General features: G+C 36.4%; 1 protein-coding gene and 1 pseudogene across 6 annotated transcripts in view; one reads left to right on the forward strand and one right to left on the reverse strand.

The window, feature by feature from the left end:
* Nucleotides 1-23,398, forward strand: part of Lrrc4c (leucine rich repeat containing 4C) — a 1,368,573-nt gene that overhangs the window by 72,519 nt on the left and 1,272,656 nt on the right.
* On the reverse strand, nt 14,267-14,342 carry LOC147995589 (U2 spliceosomal RNA; annotated as a pseudogene).

The raw sequence follows: 23,398 nt of genomic DNA on the forward strand, positions 1-23,398 counted from the left end.
TAAGACACCAGTTTTAGGGTAGAAAGGTAGATAAACCATCTGTATTCATTTCATTTCTTCAAATTCTTCATCGAATAACGTGTGAGACTACAGGTATAACTGAATAAAAGTTTCTATCTGTATGTCATTTTTCCCTACAGGTACTAGAAAGAGTAAGAAATGTCAAAAAGAGTCGCACCTCTCTCAAGTACTTGATCACATACACTCAACTGTTTTCTCTCACTCAGTTGCCAAGATTTAATATTTTCCTGTTGGCTACAAAGTAAAATATGTTCTGGGCTGCATCAAAGTGTTAGATAGTCTAAAATTGCTTGTATTTGTAAGACTCTAGTGTAATGGTTCAAATATGCTTGCCCCAGGGAGTGGGACTTTTAGGACATGTGGCCTTATTCAAATGCGTGTGTCACTATGGGCATGGACTTAAAGTCCCTACCCTACCACCTTTAAGTCAGTCTTCCACTAGCAGCCTTCAGATGAAATTATAAAACTCACAGCTCTGACTACACCATGCCTGCCTGGATGCTGCCATGTTCCTGTCTGGATGATCATGGACCGAACCTCTGAACCTGTAAGCCAGCCCCAATTAAATGTCTTTCATAAGACTTTGCTTTGGTCATGGTGTCTGTTCACAGCAGTAAAATGCTAAGACATCTAGATTTAAATGAAAATACTTTATATTTTAATTGTCTGTCTAAAATCTGTCCTTTCTTAACAATTAACTTCCACCTTTTATCTTTTCGTTCAGATTACTTTCTTAAAATTCCTCAATGTACAGATGTTATATTTTTAGATGAGTATTCATTCAAAAGTAGTGATGTGTTCGTCTGTGCATGTGTACATGTTCTGTGTGTGTCTGTGTGTCTGTGTGTGTGTCAGTGATGAAGTACATAACACTACAGGGTGACTGGGTTTACCTTGCACCTCTCTGCTGGAAGGAATGAAAACCTGCTGGTTTTAGACAAGACTGAGGAGAGAGCTAAGCTTCACACTGTGAATAATTAGGATAGGACATATCTTGTTAAATTATTCCTGTGCATTGTTCATATTTAGGCATAACACATATTTTCCCTTTTTACTAATTTTTAGCATTACTTCTGCTAAGAACTATATTCACAGACACTAACACAGGATCATAGTAAGAAAATCCAATGGATAGTGATCACACATTTTACCAAGTTGAGAAATAGGCAAAAATGTTTTGAATCAGGGCTTCATGTGAATTTAAAATTTATTTTAAAACTTCCTAAGCTCTCCAATAATGGTTCTATTTTCTTCAAGGTTACTTTATTGTCCAGTTTTTATGTCTCCTGCTCACCATGTGTACTACTTCTTTTTTCTCCAAGAAGTGAAGATATTAACTCTAATTTAGTGCTAATTTTCTGCTTATTACCTACACTACCAAGTATCATCTTGTTGACTCGGTGAATTTATATCTCTGGGATTTTTTTTCTCCCTGCCACTCATTCTGTGATTGTACTCACAGAAGATGTTAATAGAAGGCTCTACAGGAAGACCGGTAACCATGGTGATAGGAGAGTGCTTTCTGCAATAACTCCACTGTACAAAATAATTTATGCATGGATGTAAAATCACAGATGTTTTGAACCATATGCAATCTATATTTAACCAGGCTATAAGTGACAAGTTACTTGGGAGTTACCAATCCAAAGGAGGTAAGCTTCAGTTGGATAGTATATTTTTCTTTCTTTCTTTTTTTCTTTTTTCATGCCTTGTTTGAATCCTCCAAGGTAGACGGTCTAGGAAGTGGGGTGTGAATGTATATCTTTAGTCTGAGTCACTGTGTCAGTAACGCGTGTGTGTAAGAGAGAGTGAAATAGGGAAGTTACAGAGGGAAGAATTTCAGACAGGACACTTACCTTTCAGTTTAAAAAGAAAACTCAGATCTTTATTTTAATACTTAACCCATTAATTAGAGCACCTATTGTCAAGAACTGTTAACTTTAATGGTAGTAATGCTTATACCTCAGTATAAGGTATTGAGAGGGTAAATTGCATTTAATCAAATTTGGTTATAAATCAAAAGAAATATTTAATTTACGCTTGAAACTTACGCTTTGAAATGTTGAAAATATTTATTTCTTTCTTTTAAACTCGGTTTTTAAAAGAATAAGTCCTTAGCTATTCTGAATCTTCACAATATTCTGTGAACTTTTAGCAGAGTTGGCCCCACAAATGGCATTTGTAGTTCTAAGACGTGAATAACGTTCTAAATTCATCTTTCCACTTTTAAAAATAACTGCTGCTTTTAGAATTGGTTTTCTAAAAGAGAAGCTTGCAGAAATCACAGAATTAATGCAATACTTTGTGAAATGGGGCTATTTTCAGTTCCACTGGACTCTTGGAATTCAGAGGCGAAGGAAAGAAATGAGAAATGGAAATGAAACAATTTGCATTGCAAAACATCTTTTTCATGACATCTTATGTGTTCTGTCCCCTTGTCCTCTTCATTCCCATGTCCGTTATTTCTTGGTAAAATGTTGCTTCTGCCTTACTATGATTAAAGCCACCCTGGACTTTTGCCCCTGACCCAACCTCTTTGCTTACTGCTTTTATTTTTAATTTTTCCTCAGTCTCATTTTAATATAAATTGTCTCACTGGTGATTAACTACATTTCTCCAGATCCAAGGGAGTTTACTGTTAGGCAATTGTGTGCTGCTTCCTTGATGCTCCATTTCTGAAGCAATAATGTGCAATTAAACAGTAACAAGGAACCTCCATATTAACCCAGGTTAAGCTTAATAGGAAGAAGACTAGTGCATAGTTCAAGAGTGCAACTCTTGCTATACCAGTTTTGCTGGCCTGTTGGTTGGGTAGTGTCAATTTAGAGAAAAGGGGGGGGGGCTTTTCTATGACAATAAACTGACTATGTGGCACTAGAGCTACTGGCCTTTGACAATAAGCAGGTTCAGGGATCTCAGTAGGCCACAAGACCAAAAAGATACATGCAATGCACAAAGGATTGTAAGGATTTCCGCGTGGCATTAAACCTATTTTCAAAATGTGCATTTGATTACGGTGTGTTGTTACCTACACTTGATCCCAGAACTCAAGTGACAGAGGTAGTTGATCTCTGGGAGTTCAAGACCACACTGGCCCAAATGACGATTTCCAGGGCATCCAGGAAATCTCACTTTATAGACTGAGACTGTGTCCACAAACAAAACCCACACACAGAGACATAGACTCGCGCGCACACACACACACACACACACACACACACACACACACACACACACACAATCAGAATAACTACAGCAAAAACAAAGGAAAAAAATGTAACAACAGGAAAAAGAAAAAATATATATTTGAAAATACTCCCTAAATATTCCACGGTAAGTGGAAAAATATTTTTTTTTTTTGCCTATTTAATCTTGTTCCTAAGATTCAGTTTTCTTCTTGAATACTTCTCTATCCTGACACCAAAAATGAGGGATATTCAAAATATTTAGCTACTTCACTTATTAACTTCTTCAGAACCATCAGTGCCTATGGGGGCGCTGTTCTTTGTACTGGTGGTAGGGACAGGAGCACTGAATGTCTTCACTGCAGCCCACTGTTCACGATATAACCAAAACACGAGTACACATTTGCAGCTGCCACTGGGCTAGTACCGGAGGAGATGACAAGCTTCCTTCTTGAATGGGGAGATATTTATTTCTCGTTTTCAGTATAAACATTGCCTTTTGCCTAGTATTCGAGTCAGGGGAATTATTGATGTTAATCTTTTTTGAGGGAATGATGAAAAAGAAAGCAAATGAGCTTCCCAAGAAGTTAATTAGAAGCAAATATCACATTGTGTTTACCGCTGCTGTGACTGCTATGCCATGTGCCTTCATTGAGCAAAGTAGACACTTGCTGCCCCACATGGCTGCTTACACCATCTCAGTATGTGTCACCTGTATACCTCTTAAAACAACTACGCCGGCAGGATATCAGTTTAGACTTCGGAAAATTGGAATTTTTGTTTCATACACTTCATGTAAAATACGATTTACAAACCTTGTCAAATAATTGGTGTATCTTGTAAATATTCAAATTGTGGTGCAATTAGTATAAATATTACAGTGCTTCTATTTGCATATGTCTATTCTTTGGAAATTCATGCAGAAAATATATATGGGAGATTAGTATCATTAGGTCTATGTCAAAAAGTTATCACCTTGTCAAGACATATTCTCATAGAGCTAGGATAGAACGATGGAGAAGCAAGTAGGTCAAAATAAAAAAGACTTTGCTTAAATAATGTAAGCACCCAGCAATTCTGACTTTTCCTATTCCTCAATCCTATACAAACTGGGGATTACTTCAAAATTCTATATATTAGACTCCTTAAAATTCTGGTTATTTTACAAGTATATATCTAAATGTCTCATTCAGTGATACGAAATGAGCATACATATTTCAAAAGGTTGTGGGTATGTGTGTGTAGTAGAAACAACAAAATGTGGATCTGGAAGGATGTGTCAGCTTTTAAGAATGCAGACTGTTTTGCAGAAGAAGAAAGTTCAGTTCCCAGAAGCCACATTGAGCTCCTCATAACTACATGGAACCCCTAACCAGGGGACCTAATGCCGTCTTCTAGCCTCCTCTAACACTGCAAGCAAATGTATAAACATATCCACATGCATGATTAAAAATAAATGCAAGGTTGGGGATTTAGCTCAGTGGTAGAGCGCTTGCCTAGCAAGCGCAAGGCCCTGGGTTCGGTCCCCAGCTCCGAAAAATAGAAAAGAAAAAAAAATAAATACAAAATCTTAAAAAATGAATAGTTTTAAACCATCTGTTCCGAGATTTTAATGTAACTATAAAGAAGAATATCTACGTTGATGAAAAGCTGAAAATATTGCTAAAGTTTTATTTATGGATTCATTTGTAGTCCAAATGTAAGCAACGAGATGGCCAGCCCAGATTGAATTTCAATCCCTCTCGTCTGTTACTCTCCTTCCCCTGGGATTCTTCTTTGAGGGAAATACTTTTAAAAAGTTTAGGAATTTCTTAATTCCTAAACAGATGAGCTCACATCATAATCAATTAATAAAATGAAACATTATTATTTCTATAGACATTTAAGTAAAAGAAAAATTACTTTTGCTAAGTAGCTATATTTGTTTTCTGGCTGAGATGAATAAGAAACTATATAATGATAGTTATTAAGTTACATTTATATTTAGGGAATGCAACACTAACTTGAATGACCCAATTTTTGATTTAGTATATAATTTATAAAAAATACAACAATTCTATATTTTTGTCCCTCTTAAACAAATTTCTCTCTCTCTCTCTCTCTCTCTCTCTCTCTCTCTCTCTCTCTCTGTGTGTGTGTGTGTGTGTGTGTATGTGGTGTGTGTGTGTGTGTGTATGTGGTGTGTGTGTGTGTATGTGGTGTGTGTGTGTGTATGTGGTGTGTGTGTGTGTGTGTGTGTGTGTGTGTGTGTTGTGTGTATTCTTTTTTACTTCTGTCCACCAGTTAATACTTTAAATGTATGCTGTGGCTGAGTGTTCCATTATACTGGGTATCAGAGATGGGATTATGTTTAGCAATGGTTAAAAATAGCTGTTGTTCTCAGACCTGTAAGTGTAGCAGGTCATAGCTTAGGTAATACTAAATGTCTGCTGCCCCTTGACATTACACAGGCCTCACATACTGGCTTCCACAGAGACCTGCTGCATAAGCGTGCTGGGTTCCAGGTCGCACAGTGTACTGATATGCATCATGGAGTATGCTATGGGATCTTGTCTATTTACTTTTTGCATTTTCCAAGTGATAGTTGTATTAAAATTTAATGATTGGAATGAAACGACAGTATTCACTGTGCCTCATGAGGACTCAATAAACATGATTGTTCATTTCATTCATTGTTATGTGGCTTTTCCTCTCTTTGTACACATCAAACAGAGCACTTCTCACTTGCCTCAGTCTCAATGAATCATGTTGTGTATTCTATCTTTACCTGTTTTTTTGTGTGTGTGTTTTTGGTACTGTTTTACCTATAGAATTTATTTAAATAAAATTCCCATGTAACTGACACAAAAGCTGGTTTCAGAGAAAATGAAAAATTGACAAAAGAAAACAAAACTGTTTCGTTAACTTATCACCTGCAAGTGTGCCTTTTCCATATTCTATTTTCAAGAAATGTAAAACCAAAAACTTTCTGTATTTTTAACATTAAAATTTGGCTTCCTAATAGAAATGATAATAAAATATCTAAAGTTGAAGATTTTTGGAAAGTTTTCTTTTGTTCCAAAATCCTTCCTTCTACGAGTCTAAAAGGGAGTTTCCAAAATAGCACAGCTGCCGACTCAGATGTAATCTATTGCTTTGGACAATTTATCAGCATTGTCTCCCAAGAGTAACTGTTAGGATGACAAGATCTCTGCCCAGACGTCAGAGCTCGAGATGAGGCAGCACTGACAGCTGAGCTACATTTAATCTATTGAGTTAGCTGAGAACCTTCTGAGAGATAAGATATCCTTCCATGGAACTAAGTTTTATTTTCATTTTTAATTCTATTTACTTTTAGTCAGTGAGGAAGAAAATGATCTTCCAAGAAGAGAAGTTGCTAGAGGATGAAGGAATACAAATATTTCAGTAAATCACCGAATGTGACAAGATCTTTCTTCTAGCTAATGGAACACCCAGAGTAAGAAAACAGCAGGCACATTGTCCAAATAAAATTTATTTTTATTCATGATAATTTAAATGATGTGGAGTTACCCAGGCAGGCTTACTTAAAAATAACAGTGGATGAAATTTTGAAAAAAAAAACAGGTTTAAAGAAGTGTGTTGTGTATGTCTTTCTGTCTTAAAGCATACAATATATCCACAAAAATAGTGTTTCTCTTTAGAAGTTTGTATTCAGAAATAGCTTTTCTTGGCAAAAGAAATCAAACTGCTGAATAATTTAAAATATGATTTCTGTATATTTACATCTGCTGGCAGTTGCAGCCCTCATTAGCACTAACCTGGTGTTATAAGAACTGTCTAATTAGTTCTTTACATCTAATTCTTCTTATGCTGCAAATATACCTAGCACATTATTTGACAAATGGACTGTCATCACTGTGTCTTCATGATCACTAGAATGATGTGTAGTTTTCCTTTATATCCATGCTCTTGTGCCTTGCCTCACTTAGCTATAAGTGCCTAGAGATTCAGCATGGATTCTTTACCAGTCCTCTTAGCTCCTGCTCAACCTCTCCTCTATATTTCAACCATGTTTTCCTAAACCTTCAAAATAAACTTTGACCTTCCCAAAGCTCTTACCTTGTGTGCTCTTACCTCAATCTAGTTCTTCTGTGAATCTCCTATTCCTGGTGGGGAATATCCAATTTTCTGTTTTGGAGTTTACACTAAAATTAACCTTTTTTTGTAAGACTTTGTCCCTTATGATAATGCAAATTGATAGGGGAAATGAGATGGTTACTCATTATTGTTTGGTATTAGAAGTTTGGTAATAGAAATTTTACATAGTGTATCATTAATGAACAACTTGAATTTCTGAAAATAAAATGATATAAAATTCCATAAGAGTAGAGGTCTCATATTTTGTTTTGTTTTGAGGCATACTCTTACTATGTAGCTCTGGCTATCCTTGAGTTCACTATGCAGACCAGGCTGTCCAGACACTCACAAATATCCACTATCCTCTAGCTCCAGTGTTCTGGATTAATGGTGTGCACCACCATGTCTAGTTCGATGTTTTAAGTGACTAACTTAGAAGATGATGAATTTGAGGAAAAGGAGTAAGAAAACATGTAGGAAATACATAGTTAAATTTTGTTGATATTTGTTACTGTCTGCATGGAAGTTCAAATTTTGTAAACCTCTCTGTTTATGGTTTCTTACAATACATACCAATAATGTAGAAAAATTCTTCCAAAACCAGAAAAGAAAACATAAGACTTGTTAAGGCTACAAGAATGCTAAACTCTAAGAATATCATCCTGTCCTGTATCCTTCTTTTACCCATAAAGCAATTTTAGATGGACCATTGCTGTCCTACAATAGAAAGAATTTTTTAAGTGTTTTGTAAGTAGAGGCAGGAGTGATGCTGAGTAGATCAAATAGGATCCAAATTGATCTCAATATAAAGCCATCAGTGATCTTGCCTAAAATATTATTTTTAGTATATTCTTTGGGATCCTTGACTCTTTTGCTTTACAAATAAAAATCATCACTAATTCAGCTTGGTGGACAAGAATTCAGATACTCTTCACATTTATCACACTTCCCTTGTCAGAACTTTGGTGGAATAGTGTGCTGTCTATTTAGGCAAATGGGACTTTTGTCCTCAAAGGTGCTCTATTTAGCATCCATTGGATTGATCAAGATAGCACACACACAAAAAAAATACCTGAAGGAAGAGGAATTTTAGAGACAGTAAAAAGCAAACCCACTGTACTTTGATTGTTCAGGAAAGAATGACAAGAAGACTAATGAAATATCTCATTTCTATATGGTTGGAAATTTATAGGATTCACAATCTGAGTCTGGCTTTCAACTGTCTAAAAAAAACAAAGAAGAAATTTGCCACGATTAGTGCTTATATATGTGTTATGATTTAAAGCCTAGTGTTTGAGAACCCTGAGATGTTTCTACCCGAAGTAGATGAAATGCTAACTCAATATGAGATTTTGGCTCATCACACTGAAAGCAATTTTCCAAAATCTTTGTAAAATGACTTGGTACATTTTGGCTGCACGCTAAGACAAAAGAATTGCTTTGGAAGAGAAATGTGGGTTGTGTAAGAATCAGAATATCCTACTGGGATTTCAATGGATAATTTTCTTCCTGGGCCGATAACCTTTGGAAAGAGGATCATGAATCATTAACACAAATGTGAGTGCAATAGCCCGGGTCATGGGGACTCCATATGGCCAGAAGACCTTTAGATGCTTTTTGTGGTTAAGATCGCCAAGAATCAGGAGCCAGAAATGAGCCAAGGACTAATAGTAGATACTATAATTAGATATCTCAGACAGCCAATAACCAATGTTTGCTTTTTTCTTCTTCATTCCATTTTCTTATTGTTTCTTTTCTTTTTCTTTTTTGATCAAACCTGTCAAACCATATGAAAAAACAAGCAAGCAAGCAAACTTTTGCTTGCTTTCAAAATTGCAAGCAAATAATAAAACTGTGTAAAATGAGAGATCTATGCATATAATATGTGTGTACAAACACATACGTATTCTTGAGTTCATAGCAGCTGTTGTTCTTTATTTTACATGTAAAAAGTCTAAAGCACTCAATTAAAAGAAGTATGAGGTGGAATCAGTTTGAATTGAGGCGTGTGAGCTTCCAATTTATCCTCGCTAACTCTGAACAGCTGACACTCCCAAATACCCTGTGGCTTCAAGTGCGAGAATATTCCAGAAACCTTATTTTTAGATTATTTAGTACAATTATGTTCCTTGTTCTAGAGTCCAAATTAAGGCTCGATAAATGAAGACCCTGAGATTGGTATTTTAAAGCATACAACAGGAGTTATTGATTATTCTCAGATCTCATTTATCCTCACATCTCATTATAGGACAAGGGTTACATTATGGGAGAAGAGATGTGGGGGTACGACTTCATTATTAGAACTCAGTCTGCTTACTATGACTTGAGGACACAAATTCTCATTCTGATTCCTAGAAGCAGGTGGCATGATTTATGCTATACAATTTGTACTGAAGTAACATTGTTATTTTTAAGAGTACACCAGCTACTGTAGTTAACATGGTTTGGAAAGTAGATTTCATTTAAAAATTAAAATTTTTGTTCGCATTATAACATTGGGAATATTTATTGCCCTTACTACCAGGAAACTAATGTTAAGGCAAGGTTTTCTTTCCTTTCTGTTACATTATTATCCTATTTTGATGAAAGACCTTATCATTATATATTATTCTTTGCCTAAAATTAGTATTAGTTAATATAAAAGCATCATGTTCTGGGTAGACAAATAAGAATAGATAATTCATGATTAAGAAGATGGCTCAATGAGGAAAATGTTTATCAATCAAGTCTGATGACATTCATTGATCCCTGAAACTCAAATAAGTGGGTAAGTGAAGAATGACTTCACAACATTTTTCTCTCACCTCTGAATGCACCCAGTGGCATAAGCCTAAAGACATGCATGCACATGCCACATGCACACAGAGCTATCAAAACATATCCATAATACAAATAAAGAATTAGCAGAATAAGAGAATAAATAATGTATTGTGGTAGTTTAAATCAGGACTCAGTCAGATGCCTTGATAAAAGCATTCATATTCTCATATAATTCAACAAAAATGTTGGGCAGCTAAAAATTTATAGCTGCTACTTTGGAAGCACAAACACTTAACAGGGAGAAGCATATATCTCTATTGAGAGATTATTTTGTGTCAAAGATTGTTATTATGCATATTAAATATGCATTCTGTCTCATGCGTGTCCCTCCCCAAAGCTACTGATTGTCCCATTTTCAAAATAAAAGAGAATCAGGCTGAGGAATTATTTATGTCACATGATTAGTAGTAAGTTATTCACTGTAAATTAAAAATCAGGATTTTCTTCCTGATTCTTTAGACTAGTGATTACAGACAATCCTTTACATGGTCTTCCACTGGATTGTGAATTCTTCTGTTTCATGTAGATTCCAGGGAGAGTGTTTCCTGTACAGTATATAAATGGTGTGTTATCAGATATTTTTTCTTCCTGATAGACTAGAAATGAAGAGTTTAGATTAACAGTACCTGGAGGAAGCTCAGAGATCAGTCCTTGCAGTTCTGAACAAGGTCATTCAAAGTACTTAGGAAATGCTGTTGCATATGTATTTGTTCTATAAAATGTAACATGCCACTGTGTTACCGACTATTCTTGGTACTGTAATAGAATACACAGAAAAGGCAACTGGTCATATTTTTTCCCACAGACAGGAAGCAGAAAAGAGTAAATTAAGATGGCCAGCAGATTTTCTCAATAATACACAGTGCAAAACCCAGCCTACAGAATAGTGTTGCCCACATTTAAGTTGGACGTTCTTACTTCTATTGACCTAAACTTACCATTTGCAAACATTCACAGGCATGCCAAGAAGCTAGTCTCCATAGTTATTCTAGATTTTCTCAAGCCAAAAGTTACTATTAGCCATCACATAAGATCAGCAGAAGTAGAGCCCACTCAGATATACAGATACACATCAAAACAAGTCTAATTTGCATGAAATATTTATCACTGAAAATTTTTGAGTGGAAATTTTAGTAGAATGAGGAAGTTTCCCACCTTCCTATATAATCAATAGGGGCTCATTTTGTATATAACCCATGTTTAATGTGTGGATTAAAATCTTAGTGAAATTTTTAATTTGTTAAATTTATTTCAGCATGCAACTTTTCCTATGTGTAAATGGGTAAGAAAATAATCAAAGTTCATTTTTGACTCAGAAAAATTATTCAAAAAGCACTTCTTGAAAGTGAAATGGCGTTTGTTTTGAACAGTCTGAATGCAAAACAAAATGTGTATTCTCTTTGGAGCACTTCTCCCTCTGATGACTGACATGTGTCATAACGTTTTACTTCACTGAATTCTCTCAGTACATTTGAGGATCAATCGCAGTCTTCAGTGCATTCTTGGTCTTTTACACATGCACTTTCACTGCTCTTTAAAAAAATACATGACTTCCATTCAGCTTCTTTATTTTCTTGGTTTTGCCTCAAGGTTTTGAAGTTTATTTTTATTGTAGGGAATAGGTAAATTTTCCAAGTGCACATCATGTGCAGGATAATAAACAAGGGACAGCTTTGACTTATGGCCTTAAGTGAAAACTGATAAAATATTAGAGAGAGAAATCTTCTAACAGCACAAATTCTATCCCTCGTAATATTCTATTCCTTCTTACAAAGACATCTACTCTGAGAGGAGTGCTGCTTACAAGGTCAAAAATGTCCAAATGAACTTCCTAATATTTCTTATTGGTTTTGAAGGAATTTCTTTAAAACTAGGTTCCTTTTCTTATTTTCTGCTACTTCCAGGGATAATGCTGAAGTATTACAACCTTTTTCTGAATTTATTATATTCATGTATGTATGAGTTTGCATGAATATATATGGATGTGGTGTAGTTATGCAGTGTGTGTATATGCACATGAAGCCACAGGAACACTTGGAGTACAAGCCTCCAGGCCATCATTGTTTGCTTTGTTTGTTTGTTTGTTTGGGAGACAGCAGCTGTCATCAGCCAGAAGCTTGCTCAGTTGGCAGACTGGTTCATGAGCAAGCCATGGCTCTTCTGTATCTGCTTCTCTAGCACTGAGATTATGAATACGTGATTTTTCATTTGAGTTCTGTAAACTAAATTTGATTCTAGGTTAAAGGCAATCATTATGCATCCACTTAGCCTTAGCTCTATAACTTTTAATTGAAACTTCTGTCAAAATGTTGCAACCTGGTTAGTAATAAATGGGGCGTGCATGACTCAGGTAAATATTTTTACTGTTAACATATGGGAGAGACAGGAAGTAGGAGATTAGAAACCAGACCAGGATCTTGAAAAACCAATTTACAAGAAACAAACAATAGTAAAAAGCCTTAAATAAAGAATCTAAATTTACCTTGGTCTTTCCCATCACATATGATCTATTTAGCTGAAAAATTTTGAACAGAAACATTTGAATAAGAAGGAGTAAAGAAATTCCTATAATATAATGAGTTATCTTAGTATAACTCATGTGACATGACTGCAGCTAGGGGACTATAGTCTTGGATTCTAAGAACATAAAATGGCTCCACAGGTATCATCAACAGAAGAAATTGTAGAATAGAATTGAAGATCAGACATACGGAGATCCACAGGACCCTGGGAACTAAGTCACTAATGTATATTATAATAAAGTAATTTCGGTATAGAAAACTCTCAGCATATATATTTTGTTTTGAAAAACTTGACAAATGTTATAAGCATTGCCTACCTAATATATCTGTTGTGCATACCTTGAGACTCAAGAGGGAAGGAAATCTGTTCTAATAGCTCTACCAAGCGGAGGTGGGGAATCATGTTGAATGGATTTCAGAGATGAATTAGGAGAATGCCCAATTTCCTGCATGAAATAGGATAAATGCTAATTTTCAAAAATTCCAGACCATGACTGAAGAACCTGTGAATGACACCTTCTATGGTAAAGGAGATTTTGCAGATGTGATCTTGGTGAGGAGAGTCTATTGCAGGATGGATGAAGGCCATCTGATAGAGCAGATGGAAACCCAAGGAAGCAGAGACAGACAGAAAAGATGGTATAGTCCTGGCTGTGAAGATGGAGGAAGGAGCTATGAGCCAAAGAATCTCACAAATGCCATTATAGAAACTAGGAGAAAAAAATGAAGCAAGTTTCTCCTCCATAGCCTTTCTTTGAAAGCAAGACCTGCTTTCACCCTAAAATCTACAATATATACTTTCAGTTGTTTCAAGACATCAAATTTGTATGAACTTGTTATAAAAGTTAGAGAATATTAATATATAATTTGTGAAGATCATATAAGGTAATTAATCCTTCTTTCATGATTCTTGCAAGTTCTGCAACATTGAATAGCCTTGAACATTGGCAGAGAGAGAGAGAGAGAGAGAGAGAGAGAGAGAGAGAGAGAGAGAGAGAGACAAAGAGAGAGAGAGACAGAGAGAGAGAGAGAGAGAGAGAGAGAGAGAGAGAGAGAGAGAGAGAGAGAGAGAGAGACTGTATCTCTGATTATATAGCTAGGGCATATGACTACTGGTTGACTGTGTGCTTAGTGTTCACTTGGTTGCCCACTAAATTTATTTTCAAATATATATGCAATGCTTCTACTTTTATAAAATGAAGTGTGACACTATTTTTGAAAAAGAACATTAAACTGTGTGCAAGACCAGTACTGTAAGACTTTTAAGAGGTCAAATTACCAAGATATGAATGGTCTTCCACTAATAGAAGCAAGAGATTCTTATTTCTATGTATTGATACTTTCATAAAAATAAACTAGTATTTCCACTTGTTACATACACACATACATACTAACAGATGTATAGTTCAAGAGTCCCTTACTTCATGTACACGCTAGCCATCCTTATCATTTATATGGCTGAGAGGTGCTGGAAACAAGAAAAAAAGTTTTTTTGGGTAGTTTTAATCTGCATTTTGCTGAGAGCTAAGGATATGGAACATTATTAATTTGGTTATTAACATTTGCTTCTTCTGTACAATTCTCTTGCCCTTGCCCTTGCCCTCTTTTTAATTGGTTTGTTCAGGGTTTAGTGTTTATTTATTTGAGTTTCTTGTATATTCTACACTTGATCTTAGCCAAAAGGCCGAGAAGCGATTCTTGTATATTCTAAATATGTTCTTTCTATATTTTTTTTTATTTTGGTGTATAAGCAATGAGGATTTCTCTCATCCTGTGGTTTGCCATAGTTTCCCTTTCTGGACACACAGAAACCTCTTGGTTTCATGAGATTTCATTTCTTGGTTGTTGACTTTCTTTCTTTAGGTACTAGGGTTCTATTGAGAAAATCTGACCTTGTGCCTGTAAGTTGAAGTACATGTCCTATTTTCTCCACCAGTAGTTTTAAGACAATAGGTATTACATGGCCCTAGTTAGCTTTGACTTTCATCTTGACACAGCTTAACAATCTTCACAGAGGAATTGCTTCGATCAGACAGACTTAATAGTGTTTTGTGAGGATTGCCTTTATTGTTAGTGGATGTAAAACACTCCAGTCCAGAGCAGACATCATTCCTTTGGCATGTGGCCTGAGGCTTCATAAGAACACTGAACATGGGTCTGTTCCTCTATAGTAGTTTCTGCTGGATATTCTTCGTTTTAAGTACATGCCTTGAACAGAAGTATGCTGTACAGAGTAGCAAGCAGACCTACCTTGCATCTTGTTTTGATTATCTTGAGTAATGAATAGAGACTTGAACATGTAAGCTAGACAGGACCCTGGCATAGCTGTCCTCTGAGAGGCTCTACCTGTACCTGACTAAGACAGATGCAGATATAGCCAACAATTGTACTGAACCCAAAGACCCCAATGGAAGAGTTAGGAAAAGTACTGAAGGATCTGAAGGGATTGCAACTCCATATAAAGAAAGCAAAGAGTTTTTAACCTGCATGTAGAAGTCTCTCCATTCAGGAATGAAGACATTTAGAAGACTTTCAGGCCCAGCTTTTATTGTGAGTTAGGGGAATTCTGGGGCAGGGTGTGTGGTCTTTTGTCCTGATTGGTTAGCTCTGTCTCTAAGGTTCTGAGTGATTCTACAGTTGGATAGGCTCTGCAGACCTTACTGGAGGCCTGTTTATTCATTCTACCTCCCTGTTCTTACTTCAGATGACAAGATATCCTTGGATTGACTGCTCACAGCCGTGGTTGGCTGACTACAGTTTCCTGAATCCTTTTTTTCATTTCTGAGAAATAAAAACTTAGGCCTAGTCTCTGAAACACTTCTGGATGGGTGGGAAAGCACTCTCTTAGAGGCAAAGATGAGGGGAATAGAGGTAACGGGGTTGTGGAGGGAAGACCAGGAAGGGGCACAACATTTGAATTATAAATAAATAAATAAATAAATAAATAAATTAATTAATTAATTAATTTAGAATCAAAGTTGAAAAAGCTGCTATGGTCAGAGGGACATTGTCAGACAAACAGAAGCAAACTAAAATAAAGACACTTATCTATTTACAATTGAGTTCTGTGGAGAGGGAGAAGTAAGGATTCACTTTTTTGGTTTTTATTTGTTTTGTTTTGATTTTTGCTTATTTTTTTTTACTTATGGTGAAATATAGATTTTCCAGAACCATCTTTTTTTATTTTTTTTATTAACTTGAGTATTTCTTATATACATTTCGAGTGTTATTCCCTTTCCCGGTTTCCGGGCAAACATCCTCCTCCCCCCTCCCCTTCCTTATGGGTGTTCCCCTCCCAACCCTCCCCCCATTGCCGCCCTCCCCCCATAGACTAGTTCACTGGGGGTTCAGTCTTAGCAGGACCCAGGGCTTCCCCTTCCACTGGTGCTCTTACTAGGATATTCATTGCTACCTATGGGGTCAGAGTCCAGGGTCAGTCCATGTATAGTCTTTAGGTAGTGGCTTAGTCCCTGGAAGCTCTGGTTGCTTGACATTGTTGTACTTTTGGGGTCTCGAGCCCCTTCAAGCTCTTCCAGTTCTTTCTCTGATTCCTTCAATAGGGGACCTATTCTCAGTTCAGTGGTTTGCTGCTGGCATTCGCCTCTGTATTTGCTGTATTCTGGCTGTGTCTCTCAGGAGCGATCTACATCCGGCTCCTGTCGGTCTGCACTTCTTTGCTTCATCCATCTTGTCTAATTGGGTGGCTGTATATGTATGGGCCACATGTGGGGCAGGCTCTGAATGGGTGTTCCTTCAGTCTCTGTTTTAATCTTTGCCTCTCCCTTCCCTGCCAAGGGTATTCTTTTTCCTCATTTAAAGAAGGAGTGAAGCATTCACATTTTGATCATCCGTCCAGAACCATCTTTTATAAATGTTGGTTTATTTCTCCAATATGCACTTTTGGAATATTTTTCTAAGATCAAGTAACTGTACTTCCACAAAATTATCATCTTTTCCCACTTATTTATGTTTTCATTTTACTAAAAATTGATTTTTCACGTAATATATTCTGTTTGCAGTTTCCCTTCCCTCTACTTTCCCAGTTTCTTACCACTTCCCAGCCCATTTAGACCCTCTCCATTTCTTTCTCATTAGAAAACAAACAGGCTGCTCAGGGATAATAATAAAATATAATATAATTAGATAAAAACTATCAAATCATAACAAGACAAGGTAAGAAACTAAAAGACAAAATCCCAAGAAATGACACAAGAATCAGAGACCTACCAGTTTCTACACTCAAGAATTACACTAAACTGAAAACCATGATATATATGCACAGACTCTGTGCATGCTACATCTGTCGCTGTGAGTTCATATGTGCTTTGATCATGTTGATTTCTAGAGTTTTGCTTTAGGGGGTCCTCTACCCACTCTGGATCTTACACTTTTTTTTTGCTTCCTCTTTTGTAGGGTTCTTTGGTTCCAGAAGGGAGATATTTATTTGATGGAGACATTCAATTTAGGGCTGAGTGTTTAAAGGTCCCTCATATTATGATATCATGTATCTATAAATCTCTGTATTTGTTCACATCTGCTGCTAGAGGAAACTTCTCTGATAGTGGCTGAACAAGGTACTAATCTATGACTTCAGCAGAATGTCATAAGGATCCATTTTATTGTTAAATTTTTCTTTTGGATTAACTTTTTGGAGAACAGTAGTCTTTGGTTTACCTCAAGGTCCCTGGGCTATCTAGTCTCTGGTACTTTATTACCTAAGCAGTGTTGGGTATGGTTTGCATTTCATGGAGTGGGACTTGAATAAGATACTGGATGTTCTTCTTGCTACCAATGTAGTAGAATATCTTGCAAGCAAGACACCATTGCAGATCAAAAGGTTATGACTGGGTTCCTGTTTATGCTTCTCTTTTGATAGCATGCAGAATTCCTTCTTGTACTAAAGATACATGACCATATGGGTTAAGACACTATGTAGGCATGATTTCAACATCTCCATTTCATGAATTGTTTAGGCGTTGTCTTCTGAAATGGAGTCTTGCTGTCAATTTGTGGTGAGTAACCTGGAGCCTTGCCAACAGCCTAGGATATTTGGGGAGTTCCCTAGGACCTCTTTGGTCAACAATTTGATTACATATAACCTAATACCTGGATTACAAAGTACACCTGGTGACAAGAGAAGTACAGTTTGGGTTTTGGTCTCCCCCATTATTTGGTTATTTCTATTAGATTCCCTGAAATATGTTTCGTGGGAGGGGGAGCTTCTACTGTATTAGGAATTCATACTAACCCTCAAATATATCTATCTATCTATCTATCTATCTATCTATCTATCTATCTATCTATCATCTATCTATCTATCTATTCCCTGCTTATTAAATTAAGTTGTATTTTCTAGCATTTTGTAAAAAAATGGGGATATTTGAGATATATAAAGACTATTTTTGTCTTATGTTTGAATATGCATCTTAATATACCATGAATACTATCAATTATTGTTTATTTGTATAAATGATCTTGCAGTAAAAGTTATTTTCCACACATCTTTCTATCTTCTTTATAATTTTAAATGTATTATATTCCCAAAAGGAAATCAAATTGACTATAGTCCAGAATGAAGTAATTATATAACCATCAGTTGACATTAAAGCAAATTCAAGTCCCTTAAATTGCATTCATAAATCTCTGCTTTTTCTATGATTCTAAACTTTGTTAAGTTTACTTTTAGTTACAGGTTCAAGAGCTGAATGTTGAGATTCAACCATACTATTTAAATAACTTTAATTATGTGTTTTACATTGAAATCTACATATGATTCTGTCTAAGAAACTAGGCAAGAACATACATTGGATCATTTTATGATTAGTATTTTTGATTTAAAGAATTGATACTCGAGGAGATAGACGTATTGCTAAATGGGACAACACTTGCTTAGCATTTGCAGGAGCCCTGGGCTTGGTTGAATTAAGGTATATAAAGAATGGAAGAGAAGGAGAAGGAGGTGAAATGGGAAAGAGATGCAGTCAGGAGATAGTGGTAGAGGGAGTGATAGAAAGTGAGAAGGGTGAGGGGTCCGGTGGAAGGGAATGGAAGAAGGTAAGATGGAAGAAATAAAAAAGTAGATAGATTTATAAATAAAAAAGTAGTAGATATTTGAATATGAAATTCAGAGAGAGGGAAGAGGAGAGAGGGGAGATTAGAATATGAAGTGTAGACAGAGGGAGATATGGCAAAGCAAAAGGAGAAAGGAAAGAAAGAAGAAATGCGAGAGATAGAAAAAGAGAAGGAATATGTTTATCTCTCTGTATAAATGACCTATCTAGAAATAAATATTTCTATACACCTAATATTTAGAAAACTAAAACTAAGTTGTGTGACCGGTAAGAGTTTATTATTAGTGGTATTAAATGTTAAATCAAGACTATAGAAGTCTGTAGTCATGCAGCCTAAACATGCTGCAAGAACATAATAAGAGAAGTCGCTGCACATTTTGGACAATGCAATGTCTATGACAGATGGAATAGTAAAATGGATCATAATTAGAATTTGGTGTATTTTCCTGTTGAAACAGGAATGAAAATAAAAACGGGACAAGGTGAAGCTCAAAGACTCCTTTCCCTACAAATATCCAGTGAGGGAAACCAACCCCATCTTGCAGTGGATTCAGAGTGTTTGTGAGCTAAACTTCTTCCACTCAGGCACATGCGACAAAAAGGAAAAGCAATTGAGCTGTTTCAAAGCCTGAGTGGTAATTCTTTTCTTTTCTTTTTTTTTTTCTTTTCTTTTCTTTTTTTTTTTTATTAACTTGAGTATTTCTTATATACATTTCAAGTGTTATTCCCTTTCCCGGTTTCCGGGCAAACATCCCCCTCCCCCCTCCCCTTCCTTATGGGTGTTCCCCTCCCCACCCTCCCCCCATTGCCGCCCTCCCCCCAACAGTCTAGTTCACTGTGGGTTCAGTCTTAGCAGGACCCAGGGCTTCCCCTTCCACTGGTGCTCTTACTAGGATATTCATTGCTACCTATGGGGTCAGAGTCCAGGGTCAGTCCATGTATAGTCTTTAGGTAGTGGCTTAGTCCCTGGAAGCTCTGGTTGCTTGACATTGTTGTACTTTTGGGGTCTCGAGCCCCTTCAAGCTCTTCCAGTTCTTTCTCTGATTCCTTCAATAGGGGACCTATTCTCAGTTCAGTGGTTTGCTGCTGGCATTCGCCTCTGTATTTGCTGTATTCTGGCTGAGTGGTAATTCTTGACATAAGTTTTATCACAGACTTGATCTTGATTCACTTGTTTGTATCATTAAGTGATGTTGTAGTTTTTTAATGATTTTCAGTTATGTATGTATAAGCACATATGTTCTTGTGTAATGAACTGTAGGTGCCTACACATTCCAGAACAGGGCATCACATCCACTAAAGCTGGAGTTACAGTCATTTGTCAATCATCGGTTATGGCTAATGGAGATGAAACTGGGGTATTCTACAAGAGCAGCAAGTGCTTTTAACCTTGGAGTCATCTCTCTATTACAATAATTGGTTTTAAATATCATTTTATTGCACACCACTTTGGAAAATTTGTGGATACCAGTACATAATTGTTAGTTTACACATCTATGTGAATTTACAGAATTATGTGAAGTCATCTATACTGATGACACAAATCTATGCACATGAAAAGGAAATTTCTCTTTCAACCAGACCCACCAGAGCTCCCAGGGACTAAAACACTAAACAAAAAGTACACATGGAGTGACCCCTGGCCCCACTCGCATATGTAGCAGAGGATGGCCTTGTTGGGCATCAATGAGAGGAGGGGCCCTTGGTCCTGGGAAGGCTCAGTGCCCCAGTTTTAGGGAAATGCCAGGGCAGGGAGGTGGGAGTACATGGGTGGGTGGGGAGCACCCTCATAGAATCAGAAGGGGGAGAATGGGAGCGAAAGTTCCAGACGGGGAACTGGGAAAGGGGACAACATTTGAAATGTAAATAAATGAAATATCCAATAAAAAAGACAGAAAAAGTTTATTTTTCAAAATGCGCTGTGTTCAGGTATTCACACATCTGATGTATTCTCTTCATAACCTCTGCACTCCCTAATTAGCAATATATGACTTATTTCCCTTATTCAGAACTCTTTTCTTTTTCCAATTAGATGCCCCATGCATATGCTGTGACTTCTGGTGGAATAATATTCACTGCAATTCATTTAATTAACTGCTTCTTTCATTCAGGCACAACACTAACTTCATTTTGTCAGGGAATACTTTTGTGACTTTTTCCATTTTATCCTATATTCAATTAAAAGCTTGTAATTTCTATTCAGCTCTGATATACATACATATATATATATATATATATATATATATATATATATATATATACACACATTGAGACTCATGAAATCAGACACAAACTACAATGGCAAATTCCTGACTAAAGAGATATCAGTCACAAATTTGAGTGGAAAGACTAAATTCAATAGTACTGCAGAATTTCTGAGCATGGATAGTTAAGGGTTGGTCATGTCAGTAGGATTAACAGTGTTCAACGAGGGAAAGGAGACACCCACACACAATCTAATTTATTGTTTAGACAAAAAAAAATAAACGCAGGTATGGAGGATTCTTCTTTTTTTCTTCTTTATTAACGAGTATTTCTTATTTACATTTAGATTGTTATTCCCCTTCCAGGTTTCCGGGCCAACATCCCCCTAACCCCTCCCCCTCACCTTCTATATGGGTGTTTCCCTCTCCATCCTCCCCCATTACCACACTCCCCCCCAACAATCACATTCACTGGGGGTTCAGTCTTGGCAGGACCAAGGGCTTCCCTTTCCACTGGTGCTCTTACTAGGCTATTCATTGCTACATATGCAGTTGGAATCCAGGGTCAGTCCATGTATAGGCTTTGGGTAGTAGCTTAGTCCCTGGAAGCTCTGGTTGGTTGGCATCGTTGTTCATATGGGGTCTCAAGCCCCTTCAAGCTTTTTCAGTCCTTTCTAAGATTCCTTCAACCGGGGTCCCGTTCTCAGTTCAGTGGTTTGCTGCTGGCATTCGCCTATGTATTTGCTGCATTCTGACTGTGTCTCTCAGGAGAGATCTATATCCGGTTCCTGTCGGCCTACACTTCTTTGCTTCATCCATCTTATCTAGTTTGGTGGCTGTATATGTATGGGCCACATGTGGGGCAGGCTCTGAATGGGTGTTCCTTCTGCTTCTGTTCTAAACTTTGCCTCCCTACTCCCTCCCAAGGCTATTCTTGTTCCCCTTTTAAAGAAGGAGTGAAGCATTCGCATTTTGGTCATCCTTCCTGAGTTTCATGTGTTCTGTGCATCTACGGTAATTCAAGCATTGTATGGAGGATTCTTAGGGAAGTAAGTAATACTTTAACAGTTTAATGACACATTGAAATAAAGAAGCTAATATTCTGTATCACTATATGTCATAACAGTACACACATTATATTCACTGCTACTTTAAAAACCAGAAATATGCTCAAAAAAGCTTTAGTTTAAAATTTTTGTCTCTTACAAGTAGACCTTGACATTATTTCTTAGCTAAGATTTCTCACTTTTTCATTTTTAAATAATACAAAAATGACCTGTATCAATTTTGTCATCAAACTTAACACAGTGTTATACCTCACAAGTTTCCATGACTTTTTCTGACTTTTGTAAATATTGCATCTCTTTCTTGCCTTGTGTACTGGTTCACTTAATGTTATATCTCAGACAACAAAAGGGTTATGGGGGAGATTTTTTTTAGATTTGTTTTTTAATTTTATTTGCAACCATTTAATGTCTTTCAATTTCTTTCTTTTAAGAATTAAGACCTTGGTACTTAGTCTAGAAGTTCATCACCAAATCTACAGTTTTATAGAATTTTTCCAATGTTGCTTTTTAACACTTCCATAGTTTTGGATATGTGTCAGTCTATTTGTGTATATGTTTGTGTGTGTGTGTCTACTATTTATTTGCAATAACATTTTGAAGTATCTTGGGTCTATATTCAAATTAAAATTTTTGCATGTGGGCATATAATTTTGTCAGCTTTATTTATAAGGACTATTCTTTTTCTGTGTCAAATTCCCTTTGCTCATTTGACAAAGATTATTTAAGTGTGGTGTGGTGTGTGTATGTGTGTGTGTGTGTGTGTGGGGGGGGGGTATGGTGTGTTGGCGAGTTCTGATGTTATGTATTTGTTCATGTTCAAGCATATTATTTTCATTACTCCATCTTTGTAGTAATCCCTGATGTTGGAATTTTTCCTCACTTTTAATATTGTGGTAGTTCTTCTTGTCATGTAAAATTTTAAGTGGTTTGTCAACATCCTCCAGCTGACTTGATAGCCTTTTGAGTAAGGCTTTGCTGTGTCAGTAGGTCAAGCAGAAAGGTGCTTAACCTCTTGACTACACCATGTGTTCCAATTCATCTTTTAAAAGGATAGTAGAATGCCTTCAGTTCTTTCTGATAGTAGGGTTTTTTATGATATTATTTTATAGAGATTTAGGATTTTAAATTGCTCAAGCTGTGTGTAAAATACTTAAAAGTATCTTGTGCCCCAATAAAAATATAGAAAATGAGTCTTATAGTGAAGAAGTTAATAAACTTAGCAATAGATGAGAAACAGCCAGATACAGCAATCACTTCATACTAGAAACAATTGTTTATCACATTTAGTTTTTGTTTTTAATTTCACACCATTCTTCCCTGTTTCCTTCCTCTTCTTCCTCTCTCTTTTCCTTCTTTTCAGACCATTTCAGAGAGGACACTTTTATCAACAAAGCATGAAGACTTCTCTTT

The sequence above is a fragment of the Rattus norvegicus genome, chromosome 3, assembly GCF_021556685.1.
Source record: "Rattus norvegicus strain SHRSP/BbbUtx chromosome 3, alternate assembly SHRSP_T2T, whole genome shotgun sequence".
Lineage (NCBI taxonomy): Eukaryota > Metazoa > Chordata > Mammalia > Rodentia > Muridae > Rattus > Rattus norvegicus.